Source organism: Babylonia areolata, chromosome 1 (assembly GCF_041734735.1).
Source record: "Babylonia areolata isolate BAREFJ2019XMU chromosome 1, ASM4173473v1, whole genome shotgun sequence".
Taxonomy (NCBI): domain Eukaryota; kingdom Metazoa; phylum Mollusca; class Gastropoda; order Neogastropoda; family Buccinidae; genus Babylonia; species Babylonia areolata.
Window position 1 is genome coordinate 20076269 of NC_134876.1, and position 15000 is coordinate 20091268.

Here is a 15000-nt window from a genome sequence, read left to right on the forward strand (position 1 = left end):
CAACAACAAAAAAACTAACTTATATGACACACAAACCTTTTCACACTTATTTCGAAACAAACCTATATGACGCACAAACCTTTTCACACTTATTTCAAAACAAACCGATATGTCACACAAACCTTTTCATACTTATTTCAAAACAAACCTGTATGACACACGAATCTTTTCACACTTATTTCAAAACAATCCTATATGACACACGAACATTTTCACACTTATTTCAGAACAATCCTATATGACACACGAACATTTTCACACTTATTTCAGAACAATCCTATATGACACACGAACCTTTTCACACTTATTTCAAAACAAACCTATTATGACACACAATCCTTTTCACACTTATTTCAAAACAAACCTATTATGACACACAAACCTTTTCACACTTATTAAAAAAAACAAAAAACCAAACAAAAAACAAACAAACAACTATATGACAAACAAAACCTTTTCACTTATTCAAAAACAAACCTATAATTTATGCCACACACACAAACCTCTTCAAAACAATGACATACAAACATTTCATTTTTCACCCCCGCCATTTCATTCAAACACGCCTGACGTGACACGCGAACACATTATTTCCACACGTATTTCAGTCTCCAAGTTTTTTTTTTAATGCTACATACTATTATCACAGTCACCCTCACAACAGGCGAACGACGACTCAAGAGAATTGCCTGCAGCTAACGAGGAACCTTTCACCTGGGCGTTGCACACACACACACACACACACACACACACACACACCACACACACACACACACACACACACACACCATCAAAGGGAAGCTCTGGGTACGAAAGGAGAAAAGGAAAGACAGTTGTGCTCTTGCCCTGTGGCCACATGTGTGCGTGTGTGTGTGTGTGGATCGATTCATCATGTTCAGGTATGAGAGAGAGAGAGAGAGAGAGAGAGAGGGATATATATATATGTGTGTGTGTGTGTGTGTGTGTGTATGTGCGTGGATGTGTGTGGTGTATGTATATATATATATATATATATATATATATATATATATATATGTGTGTGTGTGTGTGTGTGTGTGTGTGTGTGTGTTTCCTTTATATATCTATCTATAAATAAAATTTCAGTCCGTTTCAGTCAGCGACCCAATTTCGCGGAACCGAAGTTCACCCCCGGCACCCCCCCCCCCCCCCCACCCTCCACCCTTCCCCTCCACTTCACTCATTGTGGGGAGACGTAAAATGAACACACACACACACACACACACACACACACACACACAGAGCCCCAACGCAACGAAAAGCAGCGACAGCAACAACAACAACAACAAATTTTTCACAGCATGTGTCTGTGGAGGGATTATGAGAGAAAGAGAGAGAGAGAGAGAGAGAGAGAGAGAGAGAGAGAGAGAGAGAGAGAGAGAAGGAGAGAGAGAGAGAGAGAGAGAGAGAGAGAGAGAGAGAGAGAGAGAGAGAGAAGGAGAGAGAGAGAGAGAGAGAGAGAGAGAGAGAGAGGAGAGAGAGAGAGAGAGAGAGAGAGGAAAGAAATGATTTTTCCCCCCGTATAAAAAGATGGCTTGGCAAGTGTCACAGCTGATGCTTGTATGATGATGACGGGGTGAAATATGTGTCAATATATTCAGACTGCTGAACCTTTCTTCTGCTTGCTGGTTTTTCTTTTTTTTTTCCTTCTTTATGTTTCATCCTCTTACTTTGTTCTCTGTTGTGTCAGGATAAGATAGAAAGATATATATATATATATATATATACATACATATATATAGATAGATAGATAGATAGACAGACAGATAGATAGAAGGACAGATAGACAGATATAGATATACTGTCTATATCTATGTGACATAACATTCTGCAGTCCTGTCTCCTGTCTATATGACATACCTTCCTGAGACCCTTTCTGAAGCCTTGTCTCTATCAATATGACACACCTTGCTATAGTCTTGTCTCTATCAGTATGACACACCTTGCTATAGTCTTGTCTCTATCAGTATGACACACCTTGCTATAGCCTTGTCTCTATCAGTATGACACACCTTGCTATAGTCGTGTCTCTATCAATATGACACACCTTGCTATAGTCTTGACTCTATCAGTATGACACCTTGCTATAGTCTTGACTCTATCAGTATGACACACCTTGTTATAACCTTGACTCTATCAGTATGACACACCTTGCTATAGCCTTGTCTCTATGAGTATGACACACCTTGCTATAGTCTTGTCTCTATGAGTATGACACACCTTGCTATAGTCTTGTCTCTATCAGTATGACACACCTTGCTATAGTCTTGACTCTATATCAGTATGACACACCTTGCTATAGTCTTGACTCTATCAGTATGACACACCTTGCTATAGTCTTGACTCTATCAGTATGACACACCTTGCTATAGTCTTGACTCTATCAATATGACACACCTTGCTATAGCCTTGTCTCTATCAGTATGACACACCTTGCTATAGTCTTGACTATCAGTATGACACACCTTGCTATAGTCTTGTCTCTATCAGTATGACACACCTTGCTATAGTCTTGACTCTATCAGTATGACACACCTTGCTATAGTCTTGACTCTATCAGTATGACACACCTTGCTATAGCCTTGACTCTATCAGTATGACACACCTTGCTATAGTCTTGTCTCTATCAGTATGACACACCTTGCTATAGTCTTGTCTCTATCAATATGACATAGCTTTCTGAAGCCTTGTGTCTATCTATATGACATACCTTTCTGAGGCCTTGTCTCTATCTATATGACATACCTTTCTGAAGCCTTGCCTCTATCTACACGACATACCATTCTGTAGCATTGTCTCTATCTATATGACATACCATTCTGTAGCCTTGTCTCTCTATATATAACATACCATTCTGTAGCCTTGTCTCTATCTACATGACATACCATTCTGTAGCCTTGTCTCTATCTACATGACATACCATTCTGTAGCCTTGTCTCTATCTACATGACATACCATTCTGTAGCATTGTCTCTATCTATATGACATACCATTCTGTAGCCTTGTCTCTCTATATATAACATACCATTCTGTAGCCTTGTCTCTATCTACATGACATACCATTCTGTAGCCTTGTCTCTGTATGACATACCATTCTGTTGCCTTGTCTCTATCTATATGACATACCATTCTGTAGCCTTGTCTCTCTATATCTGACATACCATTCTGTAGCCTTATCTCTATCTATATAACATACCATTCTGTAGCTTTGTCTGTATCTATATGACATACCATTCTGTAGCCTTGTCTGTATCTATATAACATACCATTCTGTAGCCTTGTCTGTAACTATATAACATACCATTCTGTAGCCTTGTCTGTATCTATATAACATACCATTCTGTAGCCTTGTCTCTCTATATATAACATACCATTCTGTAGCCTTGTCTCTATCTACACGACACAGCTGCCTCACCAGAGAGTAGGAGCGTGCAGGGGGCTGACGACGGTTGTCGGGAGGTCTACCAGCACCGGAAGAGGAGGAGGAGAAGGGGGAGGAGGAGGAGGAGAGGAAAAGGAGCGATGCACGTGCTGGTGTCGCCGACGGTCCAGACTGGCGGTCACCATGGATGACGTCGTCACCATCATGGGGGTGGGGGCGGACATGATGACCGGCAGGCTGGACGGTCTGGCTTTGGTCACGTGCACGCGGCGCTTGTGGTTGAACACCGGACACATCGCTACGACAACCACCACCACCACCACCAGCACAGCCACCACTACCACCGCTGGGTCCTATGCATCTACACACACACACACACACAGGGGGAGTTGCTACCAGAAGGGCCGATACCCAAGGGCTCTTTGGTTCTCCTAGTTGCCTCGTCCTTGTGAGTGCCTGACAGGACTACACCGCTTCAGATCCAAACTTCACAAACACCTCTTGGTGCTATGGATCTTTCTGCATGTCTCTCACTCATTATTTTCATTTGCCTGAAGAAGAACATGTGTTTCCATTCGTCGCCACTGTTACCACAACCAGCACAGGGACCTAGGCATCCACACACAAACAAGGTACTACTACCGAAAGGGTCGATACCCACATGTTCTTTCGTCCCACTAGTTACCTCGCGCTTGTGACAGAACTATACCGCTTTAGATCGAAACTCCACGTGCACCTGGTACCCTCTGAATCTTTCTCTCTGTCACTCACTCATTCCACTGGCCTGAGGAAGAAGAAGAAGAAGAAGAAGAAGAAGAAGAAGAAGAACCACCTGTGGCTCGATCCGTCGCCTCTCATATCCCATGTAAGTCGACTTTTTATTTTTATTTTTTACCAAGATTCTTTTTTAGTCGACATCCCACTGTGACCTCCAAAACAACACGACAACAAGGTAACGCGGCAGAATACCAGCTCAGATCGAAACTTCCACCACCACCACCACCTCAACAACAAAAAGCAATACGTATGATTTGGAAACACACGACACTGTCTTGTCTGGTCTTTTCGAAAACTTAGTCGAGCCTAGAATTCTTCCAAGGTCTTGTTGGGGTGCAGTTTAACGATCTTCTGGCAGAGTGCCCAAGTATTTCACCACCTGGGTCTCTAGGTTTCTGGGTGACGGTTGCTTTGTTCGAAATTATCCATGTGATGGTGAGGACCAAGAAAGAAAGAAAGAAAGAAAAGCGCGGAGCAGTTTTGAACTGTTCGCCAGCCACACTCAACATGCACACAGCACCGCTGGCAGGTTAGAAACTGTCGCTCACTGAAAACCTGTGGTGTAAAGCACGTTGGATGCTTCATCTCGAATCGAATCGAAGCGCTGCGCGGCGCTGTCCTTCATTGTGTGTGTGTGTGTGTGTGTGTGTGTGTGTGTGTGAGCGCGCGCGTGCGTGCGTGCGTCTGAGTGCAGCGAGCAGTGTCGCGCGCACTGTCCAACGAAGCATGAAGCCTGTGTTGTTTGTTTCTGCTGCTGTTGCTGTGTTGCTGCACTGACGACGCACGCTGACGGCAGGACACGGCGGGCATGGGGGACAGGGCGGGAGGGCGGAGGGGGGTCGGGGGGGGGGGTGGGGGGGGGGGGGGGGGCGTCGGGTGACAGCTGGGAACAACCCACCCAATCCTCCACTAACCCCACCCTCCCTTTTCGCGCCGCCAAACTTCCTCCTCCCCCTCTCCTCCGTCAGCCCCCCTCCCTCCTCCAACCCCCCCCCCCACCATCCATTAACCCACCCGCCCACGTTGCTTCCTTTTCCCGCCACGGTCATGGCCCCTTTCCTCCTCTTCGTCATCGTCTTCTTTCATCTTCCCCTTCATCGTTCTTCTTCTTCTGTCTTTCCGTCTTTCTTCAGTTTCATTGTCGTCTTTATTCTTTTTTCTTTTCTTTCCTCGTCCTCCTCCTCCTCCATCCTCCTCTTCTTCTTCTTCTTCTTATCACCCATGTGGAGTTATGGCCTAGTGGTAACGCGAGGGAATCTGAGCGCACTGGTTCGAATCCCGGCACAGTCGTCAGTATTTTTTTCCCTTCCACTAGACTATGTATATATAAATATATATATATATAGAGAGAGAGAGAGAGAGAGAGAGAGAGAGGTGAATTATAGTTCGTCTCTCATCCCACGAGAACTGGTTCACCCAAAACACACAGTCTAACTGCGCAGTGAGTTGGTCGGATGCACACCACAGCCCTGCGCTGTCGTTACCTAGAGAGAATAAACACGTCGCTTTGTGTGCTTGTTTTTGTTTCGTTTTGATTTGAAAACACGGGTCTGTTTGGCTATTTTCTTTCTAAACGCGCACACACACACACACACACACACACACACATGCACACAGACACGCACACACACGCACACACACACGCACGCACACACACACACACACACACATACACCCACAAACACACATACACACACACGCACACACATGCACACACACATGCACACACACGCACGCACACACACACACTCACACACCACCCCTGGTTAGTTAAGACGTGAACACGACAGAAATCTTTTCACAGCATCCATTCCACTTTCATACATGTGAGCGAGTCATGAATACACCCGACCAGCTTCTTTAACAACAACAGCAGCAGCAGAAGTAGAAGCAATAACAACGACAATAGCTACTAATATTATACTCTAATAACAATAATAATAATATTGATAATAAATGGGCATTTATACAGAGCTTATCCAACGGCGTATCCAAAGCGCATTTAGAAATACATGTGGTAAACCTAAGAATAAGGTACAGAGCTAAAAGAATTAAACGTACAAACCCGCTAAAACTTGGATGCTAGTTTGTGTGTGTGTGTGTGTGTGTGTGTGTGTGTGTGTGTGTGTATACATTTGTGTGTGTGTGTGTATACATTTGTGTTGTGTGTGTGTGTGTGTGTGTGTGTGTGTGTGTGTGTGTGTGTGTGTGAAATAATTATACTTACAAACACCCGTCGTGTTGCAGTTAGTTACATGGACTTGAAACATCATCTTCAGCGCTCAGTCATACCACACACCATGGAGGAACGGTTAGAGACGAAACAGTTCAAACATACACAGAAAGAGAGGCACTACACGTACACACACACACACACACACACACACACACACGCAAATGTACACACACACACACACACACACACACACACACACACACACACAGATAAACAACAAACAACAACAACAACAACAAAACCCAGCCCAACGGCGATCAGTTTACTTTCGAACGACCATCGAGTCCCCGAATCTGCATCCGTCTCGGCCCCAAACCAATCCTCTTTTCACTGGTGCCCAACGTGATACTTAGTGCATGTGTCTCTATCGCCACCGCTGGTCCCTAACTTGGGCCGGGAGTATCGATATCAGTATCAGTATCAGTAGCTCAAGGAGGCGTCACTGCGTTCGCTCAAATCCATATACGCTACACCACATCTGCCAAGCAGATGCCTAACCAGCAGCGTAACCCAATGCGCTTAGTCAGGCCTTGAGAGAAAAAAAGAAGACCCCCAAAAACACACACACCCCAAAAAACAACAACAAAAAACCCCAATCCACACGTCCACACACCTCACACTGCAGGTCTTCCTTCACACCTTGCTTTCTCAGCCACACACCACACACCTCACACTGCAGGTCTTCCTTCACACCTTGCTTTCTCAGCCACACTCCACACACCTCACACTGCAGGTCTTCCTTCACACCTTGCTTTCTCAGCAACACTACACACACCTCACACTGCAGGTCTTCCTTCACACCTTCCTTTCTCAGCCACACACCACACACCTCACACTGTAGGTCTTCCTTCACACCTTCCTCTCTCAGCCACACACCACACCTCACACTGCAGGTCTTCCTTCACACCTTGCTTTCTCAGCCACACCCAACACGCCAACAAACCTCGCACTGCAGGTCTTCCTTCACACCTTGCTTTCTCAGCAACACTCCACACACCTCACACTGCAGGTCTTCCTTCACACCTTGCTTTCTCAGCCACACACCTCACACTGCAGGTCTTCCTTCACACCTTGCTTTCTCAGCAACACTACACAAACCTCACACTGCAGGTCTTCCTTCACACCTTGCTTTCTCAGCCACACCCCACACACCTCACACTGCAGGTCTTCCTTCACACCTTGCTTTCTCAGCCACACCCAACACGTCCACAAACCTCGCACTGCAGGTCTTCCTTCACACCTTGCTTTCTCAGCCACACCCCACACACCTCACACTGCAGGTCTTCATTCACACCTTGCTTTCTCAGCATCACTACACAAACCTCACACTGCAGGTCTTCCTTCACACCTTGCTTTCTCAGCCACACCCAACACGTCCACAAACCTCGCACTGCAGGTCTTCCTTCACACCTTGCTTTCTCAGCCACACCCCACACACCTCACACTGCAGGTCTTCATTCACACCTTCCTTTCTCAGCCACACTACACACACCTCACACTGCAGGTCTTCCTTCACACCTTGCTTTCTCAGCCACACACCTCGCACTGCAGGTCTTCCTTCACACCTTGCTTTCTCAGCCACACACCACACACCTCACACTGCAGGTCTTCCTTCACACCTTGCTTTCTCAGCCACACACCACACACCTCACACTGCAGGTCTTCCTTCACACCTTCCTTTCTCAGCCACACCCAACACACCTCACACTGCAGGTCTTCCTTCACACCTTGCTTTCTCAGCCACACACCACACACCTCACACTGCAGGTCTTCCTTCACACCTTCCTCTCTCAGCCACACACCACACACCTCACACTGCATGCAGGTCTTCCTTCACACCTGGCTTTCTCAGCCACACACCACACACCTCACACTGCAGGTCTTCCTTCACACCTTCCTCTCTCAGCCACACTACACACACCTCACACTGCAGGTCTTCCTTCACACCTTGCTTTCTCAGCCACACCCAACACGCCAACAAACCTCGCACTGCAGGTCTTCCTTCACACCTTGCTTTCTCAGCCACACCCCACACACCTCACACTGCAGGTCTTCCTTCACACCTTCCTTTCTCAGCCACACTCCACACACCTCACACTGCAGGTCTTCTTTCACACCTTCCTTTCTCAGCCACACACCACACACCTCACACTGCAGGTCTTCCTTCACACCTTGCTTTCTCAGCCACACACCACACACCTCACACTGCAGGTCTTCCTTCACACCTTGCTTTCTCAGCCACACTCTACACACCTCACACTGCAGGTCTTCCTTCACACCTTGCTTTCTCAGCCACACCCAACACGTCCACAAACCTCGCACTGCAACAGCACGGCCAGGACACATAGGCTGGCATACCTACATCGCCGTCACAGAGGACAGTGTACGGCAGCTGGCTGAAGAAGTACTAATAATAAAAAAGAGGGAGACGGACGGAAGAACGCAGTACTGTGAAAAGAGGACACCCAGCAACAAACAATGGAACAACCAGAGGAAGAAGATGAAGATATTATCGGTGTGATGGAACAATAAGCCCCAAAAAAGCAAACAAACAAACAAACAAACAAGCAAACTGCATATCTGAAGATGAAGTCAGAAAAAAAAAATAATAAAAGGCGATAAATCCGGACAAGAGACGATGTCAGAAAACACGAGGAGACCCCCCCCCCCCCCCCCCCCCCCCCCACACACACACACGCACACACCAGCAAACAGTCAGCATGGAATCATGAATAGATAAAAAAAAAAATGCACACAACCAAATACAGGAAACACCGCAGACACAACAAAATAAGGGTGGATTCAGTACAGCCCTGTCATTCCTGATAACGAAAACGTCTGGTGATAATAAATTTGATCTCATGTTAATATTGATATTAGCATTATTTTACTATGTTATGTACTGTTTGTTTATTTGTTTTATTTCATTATTTCATTACTTACTGTTTATGAATGTTATTTGATACAATTGATAATAATTATGGTTCATCAGCCGTCATGATAAAATTGAAGTGCAACGTTGTGAGCACAGTATAAGCTTTAAAAGCTTGTTGATGCTCTTTTGTTATTCATTGCATTGTAATCATGTGTATTGTTGAATAATTAAAGATTATTTAAACCAAAACGTCTGATTTCCCTTCCTAAAACAAACAACATCTTCCCCTGTGTATGTGAACTGTGAAGGCCCCATCTCAAGATCACGGTGTGTGTGTGCGTACTGGCTGTCTCCGTCGGCCAATCAGTGGACACACGTGCCGAACTCATCACGTGACCGGTCTTGCCACCTGACCTCACAGCTTGTCAACCTCATTCTGATGATTACAGTTTTTCGTTCATGGTGGCTGATTTCAGAGATATAACAACAATGATTTCAGAAGCAATAATGATAGTAATACTACTACTACTACTACTACTACTACTACTACTACTACTACTACGACTATGCATAAGCTTTCTACACTCCACAACCAAACAACCAATCCTCCAACGTGGAGGAAAAAAACCCCAACAACTTCAAGACTACCTCTTCCGTCACAAATACGGGGGGAAAAAAAGAAAGAAAGAAAGGAAGTAAGGAGGAGAAAAGCTCATACCCCCCACCCCACCCCCCCAAAAAAAACCCCCCAAAAACCCACCTCACGACTCCGCTCTTTGGAACAAAAAGATCACTGAGGTGGAAAATGGGGGAGAGGGAGGAGGAGATGCAGGGTGGAGGGAGTGACGGTCGGATTTGGGTCAGTGTCACGCAACACTGAACAAAAGAACGGAACTCTAAATTTTTTTTTTTTTTTTAAATTTAAAGAAGAAGAAGAAGAAAAGGTTCGATTCAACCTCCTCGTCAAATGAAGTAATTGATACAAAGGAGAGAGCCTATCCAGTTAAAAGAAACAATAAAAAAAAAACACACCCCAAAACAAAGAGATATAGATAGATAGATAGATAGATGGATAGATAGATAGAGAGAGAGAGAGAGAGAGAGAGAGAGAGAGAGATGTATCCAGGGAGAGACACACACTGAGACAAAAAAAATGTGTGTATGCGTGTGTACGTGTGTGTATGTGGAGGGGTGGGGGAGGGTGTTGGGGGTGGGGCGGTGGGGTGGAAGGGGGGACGGTTGGTTCAAGCGCTGACGGGTATGGCTCTCTGAAGAGAGTGAATTCCAGAGTCAAGACGTCCTCCTCCTCCTCCTCCTCTTTCTCTTTCTTCTTCTTCGTTTCGTCCTCCTCCTCCTCCTCCTCCCCTCTTCTTCTTCTCCTCCTACTACAACTACTACTACTTCTCCTTCTCCTCCTCCTCCCCCTCCTTCTTCTCCTCCTCCTCCTACTTCTTCTCCTCCTCCTTCTTATCATTCTCCTTCTGTATAGGGACAGGTTACCACTTCAGGACGTCCTGGCCGTCACGTGGTGTAGTGGTGATAACGGACTCTCCAGTTGCAGCAGTCAGTCACGTGCCCTGCAGCATGGCAGCAGGCAGACAGGTCAGCATGACCCAGCGTCTGGCACCAACCAACCAACCAGCCAACCAACCAGCCAACAACGTCCGGCTCTGTGTGTGTGTGTGTGTGTGTGTGTGTGTGTGTGTAAGAGAGAGAGAGAGAGAGAGAGAGAGAGAGAGAGAGAGAGAGAGAGAGAGAGACGTCCACTGCACGAGGGGAAAGTCAAGTGCTCGTGTAGATAGATAATGGTGTCTGCGGTCAGAGTGGGCTGGGGCAGATCCTGTTTTGTTGGTGGTGGTGTTGTTTGAGATATTCTCTCTCTTTTTTCTTTTTTTCTTTCTTTTTTTATTTTTTATTTTATTTTTTTAACATCCTGTTTGTTTTGTAGCAGTCATCGGGTCTCTTAGTTTCAAGTTTCATGGTGGGGTCAAAGCGTGCGGTACTGACTCAAATACGCAAAATCACATCTGCTGTGATTTCAACAACAACAACAAAACGACAACAACAACGACAACGACAAGAATAGTAAACAACAACGACAACAACAACGACAACGACGACGACGACAACAACAACAACGAAAATAAAGGAGCAGATGCCTGGCCATCGCATCACCCCAACACGCTGGTTATGCCTTGAGAATTTATGTTACTTCCCTTCAACACTCGCCTCTGTGTGTGTGTGTGTGTGTGTGTGTGTGTGTGTGTGTGTGTGTGTGTGTGTGTGTGTGTGTTTCTCTCTCTCCCAAATTAAAGAACTAATACTAAGAAATGTGTCTTTCGTATCCTCATTGAACCTCGAATATCAACGACACCAGCTGTTCAGAATGCATCTTGTTCATACAAAATATGTAAAAATGATGAAAGTGTATTAAATGTAATCGATGTTGTTTTAAAGTAATGTTACCACTTTCAGTATTTGAAATTTGTAACATTCTAGGCCCCTCCCCACCACTAACCTCCTCACATTAAACCATTTTGTGTTGTCTTCTCTCTCCTTCTCTTTCTCTCTCTGTCTGTCTGTCTCTCTCTTACAGTCCCCCTTCCGCCCCCCCCCCCCCCTCACCACCAGCTCACACACCTGAGTTCAGTTACCAAAGAAGGTATCACTCTGTTCGTACAAATCCACGCATATTTACGCGGCACCACTTCAGCAAGCAAAGTTTCTCCATTGCAGTGGGAGATCATTTACAGGTTCTTCCTGCAGCAGCCTTTGGGGGGGCGAGTCGGCCTTTTTTGGCAATCCCAACGCCGACCTGTCCAAAAAACCCTCTTGACCGAGAGAGAGAGAGAGTGGGAATGTAACTCGGGCAAGACACTCTCCACAAATAATCATATTCTGGAACCAGATAGTCGGAACAGCAGTTGCCTCCTCTGCTGTTCTGATGGGATGGTCATAGTCAGACACGACTGACTGACTGACTGTCCAATACATCAACGAAGCAGATGGCTGACCAGCTGGGTAATGACCAAACGCGTTTTGGCTTCGAGGGGAAAATAGGATAGGATGAAATTAAATAAAATGAAACAAGACAACCAAAATAAACAACTGAATGAAATGAATAAATAATTTTTTTTTTTTAAAGGAAAAAGAAAATTAGCAAATGAATGCTAAATAGTAAAGAGTGGTAACTCTTTCCATTCACAAGGTACACAACTTCAAGTAAGTGCTTGTTAATTTTCAAAATGAATAATAAATCAATTATAAATTAAAAAAAAAAGAATAACAATAGTGATAACAATTACAAACAAATACCATAAACACACACACACACACACACACACACACACACGTATCAGTCCTGTCTATCCATCGTCTTTCGGTCTCATTTGCTTTTAACTCCCTCCATACGAACGGCGAAAGAGACGACGTTAACAGCGTTTCACCCCAATTACCATTATCAAAATATTGCAAGCGGAAGGCTCTTATACTGAAGACGTGAATGTTGACAAAGAATACCACACTTCTGACGACGGAAGCTAAAGGTTGGGTCATTCAGACAACCACTGGACATCCGAGGGGTCTGTGTAGAGGAGAAGAGAGACTTGGCCGTACTGACTGAGTTAAACTAACAAATTACACGCTAACAGAAAGCCCGAGAAAAGTGTTGGAAGTCCATTAAGTAAAAAAAAAAAATTCTATAATAATTGCACACCTAAAACAATCTATTTCAAATTCCACCACCACCACCCCCCACCCCCGCAACCCACCCCCACCTACCCTCTTTCCCTAAACTCACCAGTCACCCCCCGCTCCCCCCCCACCCCTTCCTCTGCTAAATTATAACCCTCAAAACGTAAGCAAAAAACAAAACAAAACAAAACAACAACAGTACTGTAAACAAAATGTCTACAATCAACAGTTTATGTGACGGAGCATTAAACAAAATCCCCCACCCCCCCTACCCCCACACCCCTTTCCCCCGAGAAGCTGCGGACCGGAAAATCATGATATGGGGGAATGGAAGGGAGGAGGGGGGGGGGGGGGGGCGGGAGGAGGGGTGTGTGTGGGATGGGGGGTGGGGGGGGTGGTGGTGGAGGAGGAGCTATTCTCGGAAGGAAGATGGGAGGCGAGGTTTTCACTTCATCAGGCCAGACCCGGAGAGAGCTGAGGGCCGGGATCTGACGGGAGGCCAAAGAGGAAGAAGAGATGAAGAGATGCCGGAGGAGGAGGGAGGAAGGGGAGATGCAGTTTTCAGAGAGAGTTACATCATCACCACAGGTGAAAACCTCATTTCCTGTTTAGTTCTGCAGCCTTACTGATCTCTCTCTGTCTGTCTGTCTCTCTCTGTCTGTCTCTCTGTGTCTCTGTCTGTCTGTCTCTCTCTCTGTCTGTCTGTCTCTCTCTCTCTCTCTGTCTGTCTCTCTCTCTGCCTCTCTCTGTCTCTCTCTGTCTGTCTCTCTCTCTGTCTCTTCCCATGCCCACCCCCAGTCCCCTGGTTTTGAATTGTGGTCCATGGCCAAAGTTCATTAAAACAATTTCGTTCGTTCGTTCGTTCTCTCTGTCTCTCTCCGTCTGTCTGTCTCTCTCTGTGTCTTTCTCTGTCTGTCTCTGTCTGTCTGTCTCTCTCTGTGTCTCTCTCTGTCTCTCTCTGTCTGTCTGTCTCTCTCTGTGTCTCTCTCTGTCTGTCTGTCTCTCTGTCTGTCTCTCTCTGTGTCTCTCTCTGTCTGTCTGTCTCTGTCTCTCTCTGTCTGTCTGTCTCTCTCTCTGTGTCTCTCTCTGTCTGTCTGTCTCTGTCTCTTCCCTCAACCCCGAGTTTCCTCCCCTCTTGTCTCTCCCTCACTCTCATCCTTCGCCCCCCCCCCACCCCCTCCTTCTCCCCTTCATTTCTCTCCTCTTTTCCCCTCCCACTCCATCCGCAACAGCTGCGCGTGGTTTACATGCACGCACGCACGCACACCCACACACGCACACACACACACGCACACGCACACTCACACACGCCCCATCCGAAAACCTGATCAGCCCAGGTGAAGGAAAACCAAGTCCACCAATCCTTGCAAGGCAAAGCGATAGAGAGACTGATAGCATTCTACATGGTTCACAAAAAGTTGAGGACCACTTTGGAAACTTGCACACTTTTTTTTCTCAGTTCTTGGTGGCCTGGTGAAATGATCGTCGGAGGAAGGTGGCAGAATGAGTTAATTTTCAGTATGTGTTTATTACACATTTTGCTACATTTTGTTGGGAGCTTTTAGGCCTTATAAATGAATTTTATTTTTCCAGTTTTTCACATAATTTAGAAGACCAAAACAACATTGACTTTTTTCAATGACTTTTTTTCCTGCCAACACATTGTTCCATGTTCATCTAACAGTGTTTCTGTGAAATTTCATACAAATAGCATGTTTAGTTCTTATGTTATCAGGGAAACCCTGATGGAACGGGTTTTCCGTACACACTACTTTTCACAAAATTCAAACCCTATTTACAATGTGAAGACATGACAAAATCTTAAGCTGATTTCAGATATGCAAACAGTAAAACTTAAACTAAATACAGACCAAATTTGAAACAGACTGGTTGAAATTTAGTGGGTAAACCAAGATAACAAAAACTGGTAATTTTAGGCGTTTTCGGGTGGTAGAACCATGCCTTAATTAAGCCGTTGATCTGCCAATAAGGAAAGTTCGCGAGGGTCTGGGTTCGAAT

The 15000-nt window shown here is 45.6% G+C and overlaps 1 protein-coding gene across 16 annotated transcripts in view; it reads right to left on the bottom strand.

Annotated features, from left to right (window-relative positions):
- The window catches only part of LOC143280562 (tensin-3-like), a 614920-nt gene that overhangs the window by 90810 nt on the left and 509110 nt on the right, over window positions 1-15000 (bottom strand). Inside the window, exon 1 of one of the 16 annotated variants that reach the window (XM_076585365.1) lies at window positions 3434-3571. The exons of the other annotated variants lie outside the window; for them this stretch is intronic. The gene's annotated coding sequence lies outside the window, so the exon portion shown is untranslated. Of the gene's footprint in view, window positions 1-3433; window positions 3572-15000 lie in introns of those variants that run through there. 16 annotated transcript variants of the gene reach the window in all.